General features: G+C 40.0%; 1 protein-coding gene across 4 annotated transcripts in view; it reads left to right on the forward strand.

Annotated features, from left to right (window-relative positions):
• Positions 1-14,343, forward strand: part of ESRRG (estrogen related receptor gamma) — a 1,000,720-nt gene that overhangs the window by 267,100 nt on the left and 719,277 nt on the right. For all 4 annotated transcript variants that reach the window (XM_073553352.1, XM_073553347.1, XM_073553348.1 and 1 more), the window contains exon 4: positions 4,594-4,644. The gene's annotated coding sequence lies outside the window, so the exon portion shown is untranslated. The remainder of the gene's footprint in view (positions 1-4,593; positions 4,645-14,343) is intronic.

Below are 14,343 nucleotides of genomic sequence, written 5' to 3' on the forward strand. Positions count from 1 at the left end.
ATTTTGAACCCTTATGGTGACATCGAGAGGTGACAATCTCTGTCCTGCGATGCTCAATGTGTTGGCTGGATAGATGCTAATATAAAAAATAATTTAACTTTTTTTTAATAAATGTTAACGGACAGGAGAGCCGGTGAGATCATACGTCCATACACATGACACTTCAGCATGTCCAGAGGAACGTCAGGAAGGAGTTACACTTCCTACGCGGCTTCTTTTTTTTTCTCCTCTCATAGTTTTGAAATTCAAATTGAATGCAATTTTCAGCTCATTTGAGCCAGAATATACAGTTGCCGAGCTTCAGTGGCTCTTAAATTCGAACTCACAGGAGAAAACAGATATCATCTGTCGCACCGGGCAGGAAGGAGGAGGAGATTGTGAGCTGTTCCTTGCAGGAGCTGTGGCTGAGGCCGTCACACAGCGAGCGAGCGCATGGAGCTTGTCATTCCTAAAATAATTAGATAATCAATGGAATCTTGGAATGTTCCGCAACTAAAGTAGAATCTGGACAGAAGTGTCCGATGCTGGACTGTGAATACTACTCATTGAGATCGATGTATACTAGGTTTCTTTAGTCTTGACGCTATTATAATCTGCGTATGGCTCAAACAGGTGCAATGGGGCAGAGTTACCGATTCAGTCAGTGTAAACAGGTGCAAAATGAGCCAAAATATAACATGAGCTCATGTTGGATTATACATATGATGCATCTTAAATACTTTTGGGCACACTTATAACCTGTTGGTTGGTTTCACTTTTTATCCAAAATTTTGGTAAAATTTGCATTTTTAGCCCCTATTTAAAGAAGCTGCACTCCTTTGTGGAATGAGCTGGCGTCTAAAATGCATTAATAGGTCTTAATTTTGAAGGGACATCGGAGGAGATTTATAAAAAGTGATGTTTTGTGTTGCCACAGTTTTAAACAAAAATTTACTTGAGCCAGTTTTATGGTAGGGAATAAAAGTAGCACATTTGATGGTACTTTTTTTTCCCTCTTTTCTGCCACTCACGGCAATTTTCTGCAAAGCGGGAGAAAATTTGCATGAGGGACGGGACCTCCCGAAACCTTGCAAATTTACTATAATTTACACCAGTAGATTTGACTTTCTGGCAAATGAGGTCATAAATTTATTAGAAGAGACCTATGTCTCAATAAATTTGCACTAATTTAATCCAGGTGACTTTGATTTAAGATTGGCGCATGAAACACAAGTTTAAATAAATTTTCCCTTTAATTTCAAGCTAGCCAGTGCAAGATGCAAGCCTCTGAAGATTTTGGCACATTTGTGGTTGTCCATACACCAGAAAATCAAATCTCCTGAAGATCAGAAGCTGGCCTAGATTTGAGTTGTAGTTAAAGAGTAAATGATAGTAAATGTGTAGAGTCTGTGGAGGGAAGACCCCATCACTAAGCTTCACCCACTTTTTATCCAGACGTGTCACCTTACTGGGTGGGTCCGGCATTGAGTCTCCGCCACTGCGCCTGATGTCTGTTATTGTCTGCAGTGCTGATGTAAGTTGGCAGCGCTGCAGCCAGTCATTGATTTCACCTGGTAGCAGACACTGGCAACAGCGGTGGAAATTCGACACTAAACCTTGGGATTAAAAAATAGTTGTTCTTTTTTTTGACAAACTGAAACCAGGAGGTAGAGGGAGGCAGATTTTCCAAAACCGAAAAAAAACCCCTCAAGTATCCTGTCCTCCTTCAAGTAACCCATTTATAATACTGGTGCTTTAGTTTTTGGTAGAGGGAATGATAAGCATCTCTCAAGCCTCAGTTCTTGGGTGTAACTACCACTTCTACTACACCTAGAGCTATGTCCCAGTCTGCTTCAATTCCTCTTTGGTTTCAAGATCTCTGCTTGCCGTCATCGAGAAGCTGTTTTCATAGTTTGCTTCCACGGGGTAAAACTCTTGTGATGGATATACGTGGGCACGGCTCGTTACAGTTATCATAGCTGTGCCTTGTAACGAGCCTTGCAGTTGTGTATCCCATTAGGTTCCCATTAAAAGGAATCTGTCAGCAGGTGGTTATATGTAATCTGAGAGTAGCATGATGTAGCAACAGAAAGCTTGATTCCGGTGATGTGTCTATAACTGCAGTGCTTATTGAAGTTTTGATAGAATCCCTGTTTTTTCTGTTGTAAATGTAGCACAACTCGGAATCCTGAGCTGTGTACAACCCTGTCCACACTTCTGATTGGCAGTCTCCTGTGTACATTGTCAGTGTGACTCTAGTCACTACTCATGGACAAGCCGCGAGGCTGGGTAGTCAAGATGTCCAAGGTCAAAAGCCAGGAGGATACGTCTTAGACAGAGGGATGAGACAAACAACATAGTCAGGTCATGGTCTGAGGTCAGAAATCCAAGATGGATGGTCACGGTAAGTCCAAGGTCGAGCAGCAAGATCAGAATACAAGACTAGGAGCACAGAGCAAACACCACTTTGAGCAAAGCTACAATTTGCAACATTCTAAGGCAGAGAGCTTGGCTAAATAGCCAGATAATTACTCTGAACAGGAGACACATGGATGAAGCCCCGACACATCCTGGTCCTGATTGGACAGCTAAACTGTCATTGAAGACACTGACAGCTAAGCACATCCCAGCATATGATTGGACGGCTGAGCTGTCAATCACCACACTGACAACTCAGCACATCCTTGTCCTAGATTGGATGGCAGAACTGTCATTTACCAGACACACTGAGAGGAGGAATCGTGACAGTCAGCAAGCTGCCAATCAGTGGTGGGGGCAGGGTTACACAGATTAACTGGACTATCTGGCACATGACATCTAGTTCTCTAGAGATAATCTCCTGCTGATAAAACACTGATTGTATTAAAACTACAGCAAGTTGCTGAGCAAGTGCTCATTAATGTGCAGATTAAATAGCAAAAACCTGCTGGCAGGTTCCCTTTCAGTGTAGATTATGTAGTTTTGTGCACAATCTAACTTCTTCCAGCACGTAACCAGAATAGTATGTGTCAGGCTTCAGAAATCCACATTAACGCCACAATTATAGCTTGAGAAGATCCGGCTGGCCATATACAGCATATCACAAAAGTAAGTACACCCCTCAAATTTTTGTAAATTTTTTATGACATTTTTTCATGGGACAACACTGAAGATATGACACTATGATACAATGAAAATTAGTCAGTGTACTCCTTGTTTAATAGCGTAAAATTGTGTCCAATTAGCCATTTTCTCTCCCCGTGTCATGTGACTCATTAGTGTTACAAGGTCTCAGGTGTGAATGGGGAACAGGTGTGTTAAATTTGGTGTTATCGCTCTCACACTCTCTCACTGGTCACTGCAAGTTCAACATGGCTCCTCATGGCAAAGAACTCTCTGAAGAGCTGAAAAAATATGATTTCTGCCAGCATTGCTGCAGAGGATAAGGGGTGGGGGGGGTCAGCCTGTCAGTGCTCAGACCATACACTGTACACTGCATCGAATTGGTCTGTATGGCTGTTATCCCAGATTGAAGCCTCTTCTAAAGATGATGCACAAGAAAGCCTGCAAACACTTTGCTGAAAACAAGCAATCTAAGCACATGGATTACTGGAGCCACGTCCTGTGTTCTGATGAGACGAAGATAAACTTATTTGGTTCAGATGGTGTCAAGCGTGTGTGGCGGCAACCAGGTGAGGAGTAGAAAATGTGTCCTCCCTACAGTCAAGCATGGTGGTGGGAGTGTCATGGTTTGGGGCTGCATGAGGGCTGCCGGCTGTGGGGAGCTCCAGTTTATTGAGGGAGCCATGAATGTCAATGCACTATGACATACTGAAACACATCATCATCCCCTCCCTTTGTAAACTGGGCCGCAGGGCACCATTTCAACATGATAATGACCCCAAACACCCCACCCAAGACGACCACTGCCTTGTTAAAATAAATGAGTGTAAAGAGGCTGGACTGGCCAAGCATGTCTCCAGATATAAACCCTATTGAGCATCTGTGGGGCCTTCTCAAATGGAAAATGGAGCAGCGCAAGGTCATGGAGCAGCGCAAGGTCTCCAACATCCAGCAGGTCTGTGATATTATTATGGAGGAATGGAAGAGGATTCCAGGGGCCACTGGTGGCGATCTAGTGAACTCCATGCTCAAGAGAGTTAAGGCAGTACTTGGGAAATATTGGTGGCCACACAAAATATTGACACTTTGGGCACGATTTGGCCATTGTCACTCACTTTTTTTTAATAGCGGTTTAGATATTAATGGCTGTGTGTTGAGTTATTTAGATGGAATACCAACTTTCCACTGCTTTACAAGCTGTACACTGACTACTTTACCTTGAATCAAAGTGTCATATCTGCAGTGTTGTCCCATAAAAAAATGTAATACAATATTTTAAAAAATGTGAGAGGTGTACACACTTTTGCGAAAAAGTGTATTTCTCTTGTAGCAGCTTCTGCAGGAGAATTGTGGTATTACATGACAAATGAATGATCATCCGTGTGACACATGCACAAGTCAGAGTAAGAACTCCGATTTGCTATAGGTGAGATCCAAAGGGAAGACCGTCTATGACATCCAATCAACTTTATTAACTTTCTAAATAATATTTTTTTTATTTCTTTTTTCCAGACATTACCTACTTCTACATCACTGTGCCTCTAACCCACAGTTCCCTGTACGGTAAGCAAAGTCTAAACTTTTTTATGTGTATGTAAGTATTTATTATTAGCAGTACATACAGTAGGTGGGCACTTTTTGTACGAAACCATTTGAGGAAAACCCTTTTCTTCCATTGTCCGCCATATTATGCAAATATTCGTAATTAGAAGTATTGCTGCAATGAATAGCGATTGGTGGAATTCGATGCTGTTTTGGGGGTGATCTTCTGGGTGGGCTTTATGATATCGTTGAACTATACGCAAGAACAACAGGTTTCAATTGTTTTCTGCTCCGGCGGTAGGAGTGCTGGGTGTAGAGTGTCACCAATCGGATATTGATGGTGTCCCATCTAAATGTCTACATTTTGGAAGTAGAATGTGAATTCTCAGCTTGCCAATCTCAGGATTGGCCATAACATTGACAAAAGTGCTGCAACGCAGTGTTGATAGATGGAGTGGAAAAAATGGACTGGTTTGGTGCAAAGTTAGGAGCATGGATGGTTCCCATGTGGTGCCTAGAGAATGTCTAGTCAAAGGACTTTGTAAGCCTGGACTTATCCATAGTTTACACATCAGAGAAAGGGTGGAGGCCAGTAGAGATGCTGCTTAGTGGGGGGAAGGGAAGTGAAAACTGTTTTGAGTTAAAATGTGTCTATCATGTTTGTCATGTTTTAATCTCAGTCAATACTTGGTCTGAGATACTATCTACACGACACCTTCAACAGCTCTACCAGCTGTAGTAAACTTATATGGACTAAACATATTTTCCTTCTGTTCCCTTTACTCGCACATGTATGACCTCCTTCCTCATTAGCATTCATGCATCTTGAGTAATAGCCAAGTTTCTTAAAAACCTCTGGCTCCTCAAAAATGCAGGAAAAGATGCATTAATCACATTAGGAGGTATTTTCTAGATACCCCTTAAATGCCAATCTGACTGTTTCAAGGATAAAGCCACTTTGCCGTCAATGGGAGATTTTCACTGGAGACATTGAGTCTTTAAAGTGGCCCTAAATGCTCAGAAAATCTATTAATACTGGGTCAATTTTGGAAAACATAGTTTTATTTGTTAGGGTGTTATAAGGGTTAAAATTAGATCAGTGGTTTCTCATTTTTCCAACAAAATTTACAAAATCATTTTTTTGGGACCACATCACATTTGAAGTGAGTTTGAGGGGTCAATATGACAGAAAATGCCCAAAAGTGACACCATTCCAAAAACTGTAAGTACCCTCAAGGTGCTTAAAACCACATTCAAGAAGTTTATTAACCCTTCAGGAGCTTCACAGGAACTAAAGAATTGTGGAAGAAAAAAATTAACATTTAACTTTTTTCACCAAAAAAATTAATTTAGACCCAAACTTTTTTATTTTCACAAGGGTAACAGGAGAAAATAGACCACAACAGTGGTTACGCATTTTCTCCACAAAAGTGGTTGCGCATTTTCTCCTGAGTATGCTGATACCCAATATGTGGGGGAAATCCACTGTTTGGGCGCATGGCAGGGCTCAGAAGAGAGGGAGCACCGTTTGACTTTTTGAACACAAAATTGGCTGGAATCAATGGTGGGCACCATGTCGTGTTTGGAAACCCCCTGATTTGCTTAAACAGCAAAAAAAAACACAAATCACCCCATTTTGGAAACCATACCCCTCAAGGATTTTACCCTGGGGTACAGTGATCATTTTAAACCCACAGGTACATCAGAGAATTAAATAACATTAGGTCGTCATATTGAATATGTCTTCATTAGTGTTGAGTGCAAGTGCTCACTACTCCAGTTTGCATCAGGTGCTCGGGTATGTACCAAATATGAGTGACATACTCGAGTCCCTTCCCCGCATATTGCGTGGCTGTTAGACACCCCAAAAAAACGTGGGGATCTGCAGTACCCGAACACCCGATGGAAAGTCGAGTAGCGAGCACTAGCGCTCAACACTAGCTGTCATCATTTTTGTTTTACTTATCAAAAACCCCAGATTCTAACTTCAACCCTAACACAGCCCTAACCCCTAACCCTAATCACAACCCTAACCTCAACACAACCCTAGCCCCAACCCTAACTCCTAAGCCTAACATAACTCCAACCCTAACACAACCCTAATCCCAACCATAATCACAGCCCTAACCCTAACACAACCCTAACCCTAATACAACCCTAACCACAGCCCTAACCCCAACCCTAACACAACCCTAACCACAGTCCATATGCCAATACAACCCTAACCCCAACCTTAACCCCAACCCTAACACAACCCTAACCCAAACCCTAAGACAACCCTACCCCTAACACAACCCTATCCCTAATACAACCCTGATCACAGCCCTAACCCCAACCCTAATGCAACCCTAACCACAGCCCTAACTTTAATCTTTACCCCTACCCCAACCCTAATCCTAACTGCAAAGAATGGAAAAAAATATTTTTTTATTTTTATCTAACTAAGCGGGTGACAAAAAGGGGTTTGTTTTATTATTTTTTTATTTTGATCAATGTGATAGGGTCTATCACAGAGATCAAAATGAATCAATAGGAAAAATGTTCTATTGTTGCTGGGTACTGGCTGTCAGATCTCACCAGGTGTACTGCGCATGCGCCCACCATTTTCTTCCAGGAAAATAATATGGAGGGCTGGGGGATGGAGCAGGAGGGCTTGGGAATGGCGGAAGTACTGGGGGGGGGCTTGGGAGACCCCATTACTCTCTAATCTGAGATGCTAGATCATATTAGAGGAGAGAGAAATTAATTGAAAAATTTCCTTTTTTTTTCTGTGAGTTTCGGTGAAATTACGGCCTTCACCGGTAGCCGAGACCTTGAAGATTTTCCAACGCTGGGGGGAGCTATACACTAATTTCTTAGCGCCATTAAAAAGCAGCGCTGAGGAATAAATACCCTTAACTGCTGCTGCTAAAAGGTGTATCGGCGATTGTGAAGCGGGAAAGTGCCGGGATTTTGGCACGAGACGCTCATACTCGAGACTGAACAATTTGAGATGTTTTGAAAATGTTGTTTTCGTTTTCTTATAACTTGCAGATCAGTGACCCGTCTGCTGTGATTTCCAATTTCATGACTTTCCCTTCCTGATGTTACAGTGTTTTGCAGTGTTCTTACAATTTACTCCGTTTTCTCACATTACAGTTCTACATTAACTGTACATTTATAAATATCTTTTCATTAATGATAAACTCCGGACACTTCTGATCCTCCTATTGGCTGATTGACGGCTCCTGTATTTGAATAGACAATCTGATACTTATTGTATTGACAGGTGGAATAAAAAGAATCTTTACTTCTATTCTAATCCTAGGAAATAAATTAATTGTAGTTATTTTATGGCTACTGTTAATCCCCTTATTATTTGCTCGCATTCCACATTGTGCGTTCCTGTTTACGTCTCCATTTGATGGGGAGATTGATATTACCGATACGCTTAGTGTCATTTATTTCTGGGTGTTTGAAACCCCCGCAGTTGCCATGGCAACAATATTTTTTAATTATGGAGAGCAGAGATGATAACATGTATATCAGATGTGACTGGGTTCTCCCTGTAGACCGAGCTCTGATTAGACGTCTGAGGGACGCTTTGTATGTGGATTTCCCTCGCAGGCTACATTTTATTATCTGCTTTAGCAGACAGCTGTTTTGCTGGTGCCATGAACCTGCACTAATGCAATGAATGGAACTGGCTTAAAGGCCAGTGGACATTACTATAGACGGACGCGCGTTGTTTCTGATGATAGCGGTCCCCAGTGATAGGACTCCTGAGCATGTTCCCATCGGACTGCATCCACTTCCAGCTCTGCCCCCAGAAACTGCATAAAAAACGGCACGTGTGTATCCCCCTTTTAGAAATCTCTGTTTATATGGACTATATAGTGGTACTATTTATGTGTACTATATCGCAGTACTATTTATGTGTACTATATCGCGGTACTATTTATGTGTACTATATCATGGTACAATTTATGTGTACTATATCGCAGTACTATTTATGTGTACTATATCGCAGTACTATTTATGTGTACTATATCATGGTACAATTTATGTGTACTATATCGCAGTACTATTTATGTGTACTATATCATGGTACAATTTATGTGTACTATATCGCAGTACTATTTATGTGTACTATATCGCGGTACTATTTATGTGTACTATATCGCAGTACTATTTATGTGTACTATATCGCAGTACTATTTATGTGTACTATATCATGGTACAATTTATGTGTACTATATCGCAGTACTATTTATGTGCACTATATCGTGGTACGATTTATGTGTAATATTAGTGTACTATTTATGCAAACTTTATAATGATGCCATTCATGTTTACTATATGGTGATACAATTTATATATACTATATAACTGGTACTCTTTATGAATACTGTATAGTGGTACTATTTATGTGTACTATATCATGATACTATTTATGTGTACTATATCACAGTACTATTGATGTGTACTGTATAGTGATACTATTCATGTGTACTTTATGGTGATACTATTTCTTTGTACTATATTGCGGTACTATTTGTGTACTAAATCACAGTACTATTTATGTGTACTACATAGCAATATTATTCATGTGTACTACGTAGCTGTAATATTGATGTGTACTATATAGCATTACGTATGTGTACTACATACCAGTATTATTTATGTGTACTATGTACTATTTATGTGTACTATATCACAGTACCATGTATGCGCATTATATAATGATACTATTTATGTGTACTAGATAACGGTACCATTTATGTCTACCATATATTACTTTTATTTATGTGTACTATGTATTATTTATGTGAGCTATATCATAGTACTATGTATGTGTACTATATAACTGTACTATTTATGTTTATTAGATAGTAGTATCATTTATGTGTACCATATAGTGGTATTATTTATGTGCACTGTATAGTGGTACTATTTCTGTACTGTACATTCATGGGTACTGTATAGTGGTGCATTTATGTGTACTTTATAGTGGTATTATTCTTGCGTACCATATAGCGGTACTATTTGTACTATATAGCGGCACTATTTATGTGTACTATTATGAGTACTACATGTATTATTTATGTGTAGTATATAACTGTATTATATATGTGTACTAAATCATGGTGCTATTTATGTGTACACTATAACTGTATTATTTATTTTTAGTCTATCGCAGTATTTTTTATGTGTATATAGTATAGCATACTATTTATTTTTATGATATAGCTGTATACTTATATTATGCAGTAAAGTATATTGTTATGTTTACAGTTGTGGCCTAAAGTATTGACACCCCTGCAATTATGTCAGATAATACTCAGTTTCTTCCTGAAAATTATTGCAAACACAAATTCTTTGGTATTATTATCTTCATTTAATTTGTCTTAAATGAAAAAAACACAAAAAGAATTGTCCTAAAGCCAAATTGGATATAATTCCACCCCAAACTTAAAAAAGAGGGTGGACAAAAGTATTGGCACTGTTCGAAAAATCATGTGATGCTTCTCTAATTTGTGTAATTAACAGCACCTGTAACTTACCTGTGGCACCTAACAGGTGTTGGCAATAACTAAATCACACTTGCAGCCAGTTGACATGGATTAAAGTTGACTCATCCTCTGTCCTGTGTCCTTGTGTGTACCACATTGAGCATGGAGAAAAGAAAGAAGACCAAAGAACTGTCTGAGGACTTGAGAAACCAAATTGTGAGGAAGCATGAGCAATCTCAAGGCTACAAGTCCATCTCCAAAGACCTGAATGTTCCTGTGTCTACCGTGCGCAGTGTCATCAAGAAGTGTAAAGCCCATGGCACTGTGGCTAACCTCCCTAGATGTGGACAGAAAAGAAAAATTGACAAGAGATTTCAACGCAAAATTGTGCGGATGTTGGATAAAGAACCTTGACTAACATCCAAAAAAGTTCAAGCTGCCCTGCAGTCCGAGGGTACAACAGTATCAACCCGTACTATCCGTCGGCGTCTGAATGAAAAGGGACTGTTTGGTAGGAGACCCAAGAAGACCCCACTTCTTACCCCGAGACATAAAAAAGCCAGGCTGGAGTTTGCCAAAACTTACCTGAAAAAGCCTAAAACGTTTTGGAAGAATGTTCTCTGGTCAGATGAGACAAAAGTAGAGCTTTTTGGGCAAAGGCATCAACATAGAGTTTACAGGAGAAAAAAAGAGGCATTCAAAGAAAAGAACACGGTCCCTACAGTCAAACATGGCGGAGGTTCCCTGATGTTTTGGGGTTGCTTTGCTGCCTCTGGCACTGGACTGCTTGACCGTGTGCATGGCATTATGAAGTCTGAAGACTACCAACAAATTTTGCAGCATAATGTAGGGCCCAGTGTGAGAAAGCTGGGTCTCCCTCAGAGGTCATGGGTCTTCCAGCAGGACAATGACCCAAAACACACTTCAAAAAGCACTAGAAAATGGTTTGAGAGAAAGCACTTGAGACTTCTAAGGTGGTCAGCAATGAGTCCAGACCTGAATCCCATAGGCAAATATCAGGGACCTGGAGCAGTTTGCCAAAGAAGAATGGTCTAAAATTCCAGAAGAGAATTCTAAGAAACTCATTGATGGTTACCGAAAGCGGTTGGTTGCAGTTATCTTGGCTAAAGGTTGTGCAACCAAGTATTAGGCTGAGGGTGCCAATACTTTTGTCTGGCCCATTTTTGGAGTTTTGTGTGAAATGATCAATGTTTTGCTTTTTGCTTCATTCTCTTTTGTGTTTTTCATTTAAGACAAATTAAATGAAGATAATAATACCAAAGAATTTGTGTTTGCAATCATTTTCAGGAAGAAACTGAGTATTATCTGACCGAATTGCAGGGGTGTCAATACTTTTGGCCACAACTGTAGCAGTGCAATGTATGTATGCTATTGAGGTATTTTTCATGTACACTGTATAGTAATACAGTTTAGATGTACAGTATAGCGTTTTGTTTATAACTGCTATATGGTACCATTATTTATGTCTTATTGTTAAGGCAACGTGTATTTATTGTGCTGTCTTTTACCTAGACCTATAGACTGAGAGATAGTTATATATGTAAAAGATAGATAGAAAATCGATAATAGATAGATAGATAGATCGATCGTGTGAGGGGTTGTCACGCTCGGTGAAAGCCTTCAGGTAGACTCAGGAACACTTGCATGTAAAACACCAGTGCGTTTATTATATGCAGCATAAACCACGGTGTTGAAAACAAAACACAGCCCTCCGGCATGACAGGAAAACAAAGCAAAAATGATAGCGTACAGTTCAGTCCTCCTTGCTGTGGGGTCCTCCCGCACACAGTTAGGGGAAACCACTCTCAGTCCTCACTTCTGTGGGAAGCACAGCACCACACACAGACTGAACCACAGGTCCAGGTATATGATCACATGGGCTGGTCACCTGATCGTGACATCACTGCAGGTCCTGCAGGAAAAAGGGATACGGTGAGCACCCTCCCACACTGCGGATGCTCACATAAAACCGTCCCATTAAACTCTGTACACGGCCTCACAGCACCTAGTGTGCTGGAAGCGCAAAAACTCTCCGGTTTCAGTGACACATACCTCCCTTCCTCTACAAAGCCGGTGACTCTGTCACAATAGATAGATAGATCGATGTCAATCACTAAGGATAGCACATAGATGAGATAGATAATAAATATATATTAGCAAAGTAAATTTTCAGATTTATACTCATCTCTGTGATGTCAAAGTACAAAAAGAGGTTAATCACAGGCTCAGAATATTCTCGGCCCTGTCTACTTCTCTTTGGCTTGCACTGTGGTATATGGGGCACTGGTGTCAGATCTTCATTATTATCCTTCTCTCTGGTAGATACATTTTTTTCAGGCCGTCATTAAGAGGCAGCACGAGCGTGATGTGGAAATCTATTAGACATATCAGCTTTATCTGTATGGATACCCCCATCTGTTTTTTTCTTAAATCCTTATCTGTGAATCATTAAAACCGAAATTGTTCCTCCCAGGTGGAAGAACAAAATTAAATGAGTTCTCCGTAATAAGGGCAAACATACTTTTTCTAATTATTTAGCAATTAATATAATACCCAACAGGCAATAACTTGCGGGCAAGGAGGGAAAATCTGTGGTCTGGTGTTAATGGCACTTGTTTAAAGTGGCAAGCTGTGATTAATGACTGTAGGAAGTATATGACAACACCTTCTATAGAAAGACCTGGTAGAAGTCTCTGCACAGCAGTCAGGCTACGACATCAGCCTCCGATATAAGAAACACATCATAAACACACGACAAAAGCACAAATATAACAGATGGAAATGTATATAACGTGCACCGTCTCCGGGGAGCGTCCGTAGCTATGAAGAGAGAACAGTGAAGGCGAATCCATCATATGAATGAGCAAAGGGTTAATAAATACAAATAGAGATTGATATTTATTACAAAAAGATTCATATTAAAATATTTTTTTCCCAAAAAAATCAACTGTGGATAACGAATAGATTGAGAGATATACAGTACAGAAAGGATGGATAGATAGATAATAGTTATATAGATAGATAAATAGATGATAGATAACAGAGAGATAGATAATAGATAGATACATAATAGATAGATTATAGATGAGATAGCTAGATGATAGCTAGATAGATAATAGATAGATGATAGATAGATAACATATAGATAATAGATATATAATAGATTTATAGATAGATAATATATAGATAATAGATAGATAGATAATAGAAATATAATGTAAATAGAAAGATAATAGATACATAATATATAGATTATAGATGAGATAGATAATAGATAGATAATAAATAGATAGATGATAGATAATAGATAGATCATAGATAGATAATAGATAGCTAGAAAATAGATAGATAATAGATAGATAATTGATAGATAGATACATAATACATAGAGAGAGAGTATGGCAAAGTTGAAAGCATCTCTTGCTGCAATATATTTATAAAGTTCTAGATTCTATAATGACATGCGTGTTCTCCCCCCACGTAATAATGTCACTCGTCCTGGCTGTTTCCTGTAATAATCTACCCCATCGTGGCCCCATCCTGTAATAATGTCTCTTATACTAGATGCCTCACTGGTATAATGTTCCTCAACCTGTGCTCCTTTCTGTTATAATATCTCCTGTCGTGGACCTTTTCCTGTAAGAGTACGTTCCCACGGTCCATAAACCCTGCGGGTTGGATGCTGCGTACATCCGCAGCGTCCAACCCGCAGCCGCCACATATTACAGCATAGTCGATGGGATTTCAAGAAATCCCATGTCCACTATACGTTCACCGTCACCCACCGCTTACCTGCTGAGACAAACATGCAGCCCATCTTTTCAGACCGTATTTCACCTGTACATGTTCTGCGTCCAAAGCCCTGATGATTACTGACCGTGGGAGCGTAGCCTAATAATGTCCCCTATCATGAGCCCTTTTCAGTAGCAATGTCCCCCATCCATGGGCCCCTTCCTGGTAAAATATCCCCTGTCCTGGGCCCCTTAATGTAACAATGTCCCCCATCCTAGTATAATATCCCCCATCATGGGCCCATTCTAGTATAATGTTCACCGTCCTTTAACAATGTCCCCATCCTGGTATACTGTCCCCGTTCCTGGTCCACTTCCTGTTATAATGTTCACCATCCTTTAACAATGTCTCACATCCTTTTATAATGCCCCGTTTCCTGGACCCTTCCTTGTACAATGCTCCCCATCTTTGATCC

This window comes from Dendrobates tinctorius, unplaced genomic scaffold (genome assembly GCF_039654945.1).
Source record: "Dendrobates tinctorius isolate UK_male_01 unplaced genomic scaffold, ASM3965494v1 ptg000201l, whole genome shotgun sequence".
Classification (NCBI taxonomy): Eukaryota; Metazoa; Chordata; class Amphibia; order Anura; family Dendrobatidae; genus Dendrobates; species Dendrobates tinctorius.